Source organism: Belonocnema kinseyi, chromosome 1 (assembly GCF_010883055.1).
Source record: "Belonocnema kinseyi isolate 2016_QV_RU_SX_M_011 chromosome 1, B_treatae_v1, whole genome shotgun sequence".
Lineage (NCBI taxonomy): Eukaryota > Metazoa > Arthropoda > Insecta > Hymenoptera > Cynipidae > Belonocnema > Belonocnema kinseyi.
In genome coordinates, this window is record NC_046657.1 from 69,896,969 (window position 1) to 69,905,947 (window position 8,979).

Consider the following 8,979-nt stretch of genomic DNA (forward strand, 5'->3'; position numbering starts at 1 on the left):
AGGGAAAAGAAATTGAGTTATCCAAAAATCAGAATAAACATGATAAGCGGTGAAGTTGAGTAAATGACTGAATTTTAAACGAACGGATGTCACGTAGGTATAACTTACCCAATCTGTCCACGTTTGTTTAAAAGAGTTGTTTTGAATGAAGATTCTCTACAGTATGTGTATCATTAACGCCATGGAAAAACATCTAAAATAGAGTATTCTTTGTGATCTGTAGTCGGAATGAAGTTAAAATAAAAGCTTTAAATGCCATATTAATTTTATAGTGCAGTCACGTAGTCTCACTGTCCACGCGCAATGACAGATACACTGAGGAGAAACCAAATAGCAAAGAGTCAGGGTAACTTGTAGAATGTAATTCCTAATTGATTTTATATTCTGTTTTCTGTTTTGTTTGAAAGAATTTTTGTTTGAATTAGCAACTAATATGTGGAGGCGATTTTCAAATTCTTATGGTGTGAAGTTTTATGTTTATGCAAATAATAAACAAACGTTAATTCTTTTCTCGTTCGTCTATCAATTGTTAAACAACTTTCCTATTCTCATAATCTTTTGGATTCATTGCGAATGAATGTTTCTAAGCAAAAAATCACTAATAGGTGATATTATTTGTTATAAAAAATTATAATATTAAATAAAATTGTAATGTTTTTCTCGATTTCAGCAATTTTTAAAATATTGTTCGTAATATATCCCATTTTAGAATTTCAGACTTTGGCGCTTAAGCATTTATGCAATTCTTAACTTTGCTACTTACGCCCTTTTTGAATTTTAAACTTCGCTGCTTATTTTCTTGTTCTGTACATAATGTTGCACTAATGCCGGTTTCGCTTTGTTAAATTTTGGCGCTTATGGCCCTTTAGCTCTTTCTGCATTTCAAACTTTATAGCACATGCCCTTTTGAACGACGGACGGATGCCTGAGCGAAACTAGAGGGTTTTTACCCCGGGGCTACCAAACCCTAAAAATTAAGTAAATTATTATTTTTTGACGAAATATTAATTAAAAACTTATTTTTGTCTTCGACTGGTTAAAACAATTCGTCAAAACCATAGTTTAATGAGGTGCGTTCCGCTCGCACATGCATAACGGTATTTTAATATTCTCCTTATGCCATAATTTTGTGCTTATTTTAGGTGCCAATGCCGATTTTTAGGCTCTCTTTTTTCCCAAAAAACCGGCCTTTTTTGTGAGGTCAGACAACTCAGCGGCGCCACTAACGAAAAACAGAACGTCATATAATGCATATTTTTTGCTATTTTTTTGCAATTCTTTACACAAAATTTTTTTGCTCTATCAGTTTTCGAGAAAAAAGGGCTGGGCCATCTTGCCAGAAACTCAGCGGCACTCTCTACAAACATAATTGAAAATTCAATAAATTACAAAAAATTACTGTTAGATTTTTTTGCTATTTTTTTGCTTTACACTGGGCTCTGAATCGCTTCTGTAAAATCCAACGTTATTTTAAAAAACTAACCTCAGTAATGAAAAAAGTATTTAAAAAATTACTAAGCTAGAGTTTTTCCTAATTTTTCGCTTTTAAAAGTGACACTAAGCACTTTTGTAAAATCAACCCTTATTTTAAAAAGCAACCCTGTGTGCTGCACAAACGTATTTAAAAAAATGAAAAAATGAAGGTGAAAAACACTTTTAAACCATAAACGCGATATTTTTAAAGCATAACTAAGGAGAGAAATTATTGTTTACCCCTAATCGTTACAAAAACAACCCCCGTATTTGTGTCCGAATGCAAACCTGAAGACTAAAGTCAAACATTGTATACATTAATTGTTGGGACTTTTGTCTTCCTTATTGCTGCGCTCTCTCATTATTCTCTAATGTCACATCAATCGCTTTTGTAAAATTAACTCTTACATAAAAAGAATAATATCCTGTTATGATAACACGTACTGAAACAAAAGTCGATATCTACATAGATGGAACTTATTCATAAAATAGTAACGTGGTACTTTTAAGCGTAATTATTTCTTACCTCTATTAGTTACAAAAATAACCGCTGCATTGTATATCATTCTCCAATCAATAAGTGTATATTCAAAAAATATAATTTACCTTTTTCGATGCACCTTTTAATGCCTTCAATTAACTTCTAGTGCGACAATTAGGTCTACCAAGCTAGCACCTTTACAAACGAAATTTCCAAATTTCTTTGTATGATAATTTAGGGCTTTTCTTGGGATCTTGAACGCAACAACAACGATTTTCCAAAAACCACCCTTCCTGAAAAATCTGCTCTCTATTTTTAAACTCAACTTCAGAAAAAACAAAATAGGCCAGATTTTGGGCTTACAGGGTTGGCCATATTCGACGAAAAGATTTGGCAACACTGTAACTTTTGACAGAGATGACAGATCGAGTAATGATGTAGCGCGTTTGAAGCATCAGTCTAAGGAAATTTTTGCCATGGAGCAGTACACTTCACGCGAATGCTCTCAGATTGTTGAAATTTACATTCAACAAAACAATTCAGTTGTGAAAACTGAACTTGCATAAAGAAAAATATATAAAGTGAAAACTGCGCCTTCTGCGACTACATTGTATCGTTTGTATGAAAGATTTTCATGAGTCGAGGCACTTACTAGTCCCAAGCGTCCAAATAAAAAGCGACCAAGGCGATCGGATGAAAATATCGTACACGTACGGGCCAGTGTTCTGAACACTGGCCCGTTTTCACAATTGACTTGTTTTGTTGAATGTAAATTTCAACAATCTGAGAGCGTTCGCATGGAGTGTACTGCTCCATGGCAAAAATCTCCTTAGACTGATGCTTCAAACACACTACGTCATTACTCGATCTGTCATCTGTGTCGAAAGTTACAGTGTTGCCAAATCTTTTCGTCGAATATGACCAACCCTGTATTTTGGGCTTCCGAATGCACGTAAAAATGCAAAAACTACCCCATATTCAAAAAACCACCCCCTTGCGGAAAATAAAATCTGAAAAAACATAAAATGCACCAGATTTTCATCTTATTTTGGGCTCTCGAATGTGATCAAGGGAACGGTCCTCAGAAAAACTGCTCGCAAATTTCACAAAAAAGTTTTTGAAGCTGCAATGCGGAATCAGTTGGAGCTAAGAAGACTAAGGTGCCTCGTTAAAGGGGAGTAGTCAGCCATTTGAAGGCACGCGAATGGATCTGAAAATGTTACCAGCGGGGACCTTCTTGGAGGCTCAACTCCTAGTCTCTCCCTGGCCAGAAAAGGAGAAGGAGACACTTGACCCTAGTTTCGAGAGGCACTTGCATGCCTCTCTCCCAGTTGCTGGCCATTTGCACTGGTGTGCGTGCGAATAATTGATTCAAAAATCAATCATCCTCCCAGTTTTTCACTGGACTCCTCTATTGATCCCACTGGTAGTGGTCGAGGAACACTCTCGGGTCCGTGGACATATACCAACCCATGTGAACCTCTCCCAGTATCTCACTGGTTGGATTTTCTGTATCAAAACCACTCCTTATGGCAGAGTCATAACACGCCCAAGAGTTGTCTTGGACGTGTCTGCTCATATCCCTTCTTTTCCATCAAGGCTATAAGCCTGGGCCTGTAACTCTGGCTCCCTATCTTTACTCATTGCCGACTCCACGACTCACCATTGACCATTCTCTTTAGTGAATACTCACTGTGCAAACACCCCGAGTTTTGGATGAGTCCAAGAACGGCCTTGAACAGTTACATCACACATGGCATCATCGAATGTATCAAATAAAAGTTAAGAAAAACCAACGCCATGTACACAAACACCAAACCCACTATTAAAATTTTAAACCTCGATATTGGCAATATTGAAGAGCCAAAAAATTAGAGACTCCATTGACAATGGAAAATTCCCAAAAAGATTATTTTTACAATTTTATATCTACGAAGTAGAGAGGGGTTAATTTTAGAAGTTAAGGGTCGAAGCTGAAAAATCGGAGTGGCTATTTTCGAGAAGCCTAAAAATCAGAGACAATTTTGTATCTACGTGGTAGAGAGGGGTTGATTTTAGAAGCTAAGGAGAAAGGCAAAAAGCGGAAAGAGTATTTTCGAGCAGCCTAAAAATCAGAGACTCCATTGACACTGGGAAATTCTTAAAAAGATTAAGTTTTTACAATTTCATATCTACGTGGTAGAGAGGGATCGATTTTAGACGTTAAGGGTTGGACCCAAAACTCAAAAAGGGTATTTTCGATGAAGTCATAATTGCCTGCTAAGATGTGGCTGTTTTTTAACGTTAAGGGTTGGAGCCCAAAAATCGTTGCCTGTATTTTTGACAAGCACAAAAATTTGGAGACTCTGCGTGGGATAAGTTTCAAGTGCCTTCGCGGCACTACTTCTTAATTTTATTTCGCTTTGGCGCAGGATTAAGATCTCGGAACCCTTGCTTTTAAAGCATAGATCTAAAAGTTTCAGGCGTTAGGCCACGCCCCTTTAATCTCACGACTCGAATTCTATGCTTACAGATCACAAAGTCCGAGACTTTAAATCACGTAAAAATTCTTGCTCTAGAAATCAATGGAATCTCTCATGTTTGGGCTCCTCGAAAATACACCCTCCGATTTTCTAGCTCCAAACCTTAACGTCTAAAATCAACCCCTCTCTACCACGGAGACATTCGTTTTTCAAAACATAATCTTTTGAAGAATTTTCCATTGTCAATAGTGTCTCTGATTTTTGAACTCTTGGAAAATAAACTTTTAGATTTTCAAATCCTACGCTTAACGTCTAAAATCAACCCGCCTCTACCACGTCGATATGAAATTGTAAAAACATAATAATTCTGAGAATTTGTGAGTGTCAATGGAGTCTGTGATTTTTCAAATACTCGAAAATACCCACTCCGATTTTAGGGACGCAACCTTTACCGTTTAAAAACAATCCCTCTCTACGACATAGATATGATATTGTAAAAAATCATCTTTTTATGAATTTTCCAGTTCCAATGGAGTCTCTGATTTTTGGGTTCCTCGAAAATACCCTTTCCGATTTTTCGCTTCAACCCTTAGTTTTTTAAATCAACCCCCCTGCACCACGTAGATATAACTTTCTCAAAAATTAATCTTTTTTGAGTATTTTTATGTTTCAATAGTCTTTGATTTTTAGCTCCTCGAAAATACTCACTCAGATTTGTGGGCACCAACCCTTAACATCTAAAATCAACCACCTCTCTCTACCACGTATATATGAAATTGTAAAAAATTAATCTTATTGCAAATTTTCCAGTATCGTTGGAGTCTCCGATTTTTGGGCTCTTAAAAAATTAAATATCGAGATTTAAGTTTTTACTAGTGGGTTGGTGTTTTGAAAATTTTGGTAGTTTTTGGATTTCTTTCGAGCATTCGAGAGCCCAAAATCTGGTGTTTTTTGTTTTTTCCGAATTTGAGTTTTTAAATAGGGGGAAGTTTTATTAATAGTAGGGGTGGTTTTTTCAAATTGGTTCTTGTTGCGTGCAAGATCATAAAAAAGCCCTAAATTCTGGCGCAAAGAAATTTGAGCATTTCATTTGAAGAGGTGCTAGCTTGATAGACCTAATTATCGCGCTGTAAGTTAATTATAGGCATTAAAAGGTGAATCGAAAATGGTAAATTATATTTTTTAAATATACAGATTTAGACAGGAAAATGATATACATTGCGGCGTTCATTTTTGTAACGAATAGGGGTGAGAAATAATTACGCTTAAAAGTACCATGTTACTATTTTATAAGTAAGTTCTAGCTATGTAGATATTGACTTTTTTCAATAGGTGTTTTCATCACAGGGTATTGTTTTTTTATATAAGGTTTAATTTTACAAAAGCGATTGATATGACCTTCTAGAGTAATGAAAGCGCAAAACAATCAAGAGGAAAAAACTCACAACAGTTAATGTATACAGTTTTTGGCTTCATTCTGCAGGTTTGTATTCAGATAAAAATACAGGGGTTTTTTGTAATGATAAGGGGTAAACAATAAATTTTCTCCTCAGTAATTTTTAAACAATAACGTGTTCATGTTTTAAATGTGTTTTCCATCTTGATAGTTTCATTTTTTAAATCGTTTTTGCAGCACAGGGGGTTGCTTTTTAAAATAAGGGTGGATTTTACAAAAGTGTTTTATATCACATTTTAAAGCAAAAAATAGCAAACAAATCGAGCCTAGTCACTTCTTCAATACTTTTTAAAATACTTTTTTCATTGCAGGGGGTAGTTTTTCTAAATAAGGATCGACTTTACAAAAGCGTTCCATGGCTCATTGTAAAACGAAAAAATGGCAAAAAAATCTAGCGTAATCACTTTTTTAATACTTTCTTTAATACTGTTTTTCTTTACAGGGAGTAGTTTTTTAAAATAAGATTCGACTTCACAATAGCGATGCATAGCGCATTGTAAAGCAAAAAAATAGCATAAAAAGCGAACCTAGTTATTTTGTTTAATTGATTAATTTTTAATTTTTTCGGCAAAAATAGCAAAAAAATATGCATTATATGACATTTTGTTTTTCGTTAGTAGCGCCGCTGAGTTGTCTGACCTTTTTGGTGGAGGTGTTAACCGCCAGCATTGACACTACAGAAAATTAAAAGAATTTCAAAAAATCAACTGCGCTAGAATTTTGGCCTCTTTTGGACTCTTGAAAAATGCAGAAATTAATTTTAAAGAAACAAACCCTTTTTTTAAACTACCCTTAAAATAAAATATTCACTTAAACTAAATGTGAGCATATAAGAATTTTCGGCTTTCTTGGGCTCTCAAAAACTGCACAAATTAATTTTCAAAAAACAACCCCTGCATCCTAAAAATTACCCCTATTATAAATTACGCACCCAACCTAAGTGTTATCATTTCTGAGTACTGTGCTATTTCTGAGCTCTCAAAAACACTAACAAATTATTTTAAAAATCAACCTTAACACTAAAAAAATCTAATAAAAAATATATGGAATAATTTCGAGAAGAAATATACCGCAGTTCTGAGCTAGCTTTGAGTTATTAAACAAAAATTATATTGTCCGAAACGAACCCATAACACTAACAGTTAGCCCTAACTAAAATTATAGATATTAAACAAAACTAAAAAGAATATAAATAAAAAGTTAATGGTTCCCACTACCCCATAGTAATTATTAAAAAACCACCCTTGACACATTTAAGGAAAACCTGCTCAGCTGCCTTTAAGTAAAAAATCCCTAAAGATTTCAATTAAAAATAACTTCTAAAAAGACTTTCCCAAAAGTCCTTTCCGTATCCTCATCTCCAAAGTATCATGAAATAACAATTTAGAACTACACTTATTACACTGAGAGAACCTAAACAACTTTCAAAGACCCTACCGAATAAATCTATCTCCACAGCAATATTACAAAGCCCCTAGGAACTACCCCTTACATTTAACGAATGCAGTCTCTTCTATCTTCAACTGTGCTGAAAAGTTGTATCGGGTGATTATTTTCCTTAAAATTTTTTTTGGCTGTTTTAGTTAAGGGCAGCTGAGGCTAGACTTGATAAATTTGATACAGGTGGTTTTAAGAATTGCGGAATATTACTATGACTGTAGGTAAATGAAGCCGAGACTTACAGAAGTGAGTTTGGTCATTAATTATAATAAAAATTTTTCCGTCAATTTTCGTTGGAGGCAGCGGAGACTTGATTCTTTAAATTTGATAGGAGTAGTTCCTAGGGTTTGTGAAATAAAACTGTGAGTCTGGATCTAATAGACACTGGGCCGCTGCTTGTCATGGTCATCATTGTTTCTAAATTTTTAAAAATTTTTAATTGACGGAAAGTGAGACTTGGTTCATTAAAGGTGACAGGAATAATTCTCAGGGGTCGTAGTATATTGCTGCGGAGGTAGATATTCGTATATTAACTGAAGTCTTTCAAAATTACTTGGGGTGATTACTTTTAATTAAATATTTTGTGGTTTTAGTTAAAAGCAATTCAGACTGGATTCTTTGAATTTGATAGCGGTAGTTCTGAGGGTTTCTGGAATATTGCTTTGGGGGTGGATATGTCTACTACAGACTTGGAAAGCTATGTGTGTAGATTATTTTTGATTTGAAATATTTTTTACCGTTGTAATATGAAATAGAAACTGAGAGAGTTGTGTTTGGCAATTATTAAGATTTTTAAATTTTCTTTGCGATTTTAATTGAAATCAACTGTGACTTGGTTCGTGACATGTGGTGGGTGTGGTTCCAAGGGCTTGTATAACATTACTGTGGGAATAGGTATATTGACTTGATTTTTGAAAAACTTTATGTCATCATTATTTTCAATTAAAAATATTTTTACCCTTTTAAATAATGGAATGTGAGATTTTCATAAGGTGATTATTTCATAGGTGGCGTGGAATATGCCTGTGGAAATATATATATATATATATATATTAACTAGAGTCTTTAAAACTAGCTTGGGGTAGTTATCTTTAATTCTAGATTGCTTCTGAGGTTTTAATTGATGGTGGGATTTTTGGAAATGTCTTTGTGGTAATTATTTTTCATTGAAATCTTTATAGATTTTTTAGATGAAGACAGCTGAGCCGGGCGTGCTTAAATGCATCAATCGTCTTTTTTCATTGGATTTTTTAATTGTCACAATTGGGAAGTAGGTATCGTTTAGAGTTTTTCGATGGTGAATACGAGGGTAGTTCAATAAGTCCTTAGAATGACCAACATATGGCGCGCGAATCGCTCCAAATCATCTGTTTTCAGTCAGCACCACTCCCGACTAGATATATGGTGCAGTCACAGTCCACATCTTCTAAGTTTACGTGTTTTTATAACCAATTGAAAAAAAAATTGTTCGTTAAGAAAAATGGAAAGAAACGAGTTCAGAGCGGTAATCAAACATTTTCATTTAAAGGGTTTAACTCCGTATGAGATAAAAAATGAATTGGACACAGTTCATGGCACATCTGCCCCTGCCTTAGCAACGGTTTGTAACTGGGTAAATGAATTTAAGCGTGGTCGTACATCAATAAGTGACGAACCACGTTCAGGAA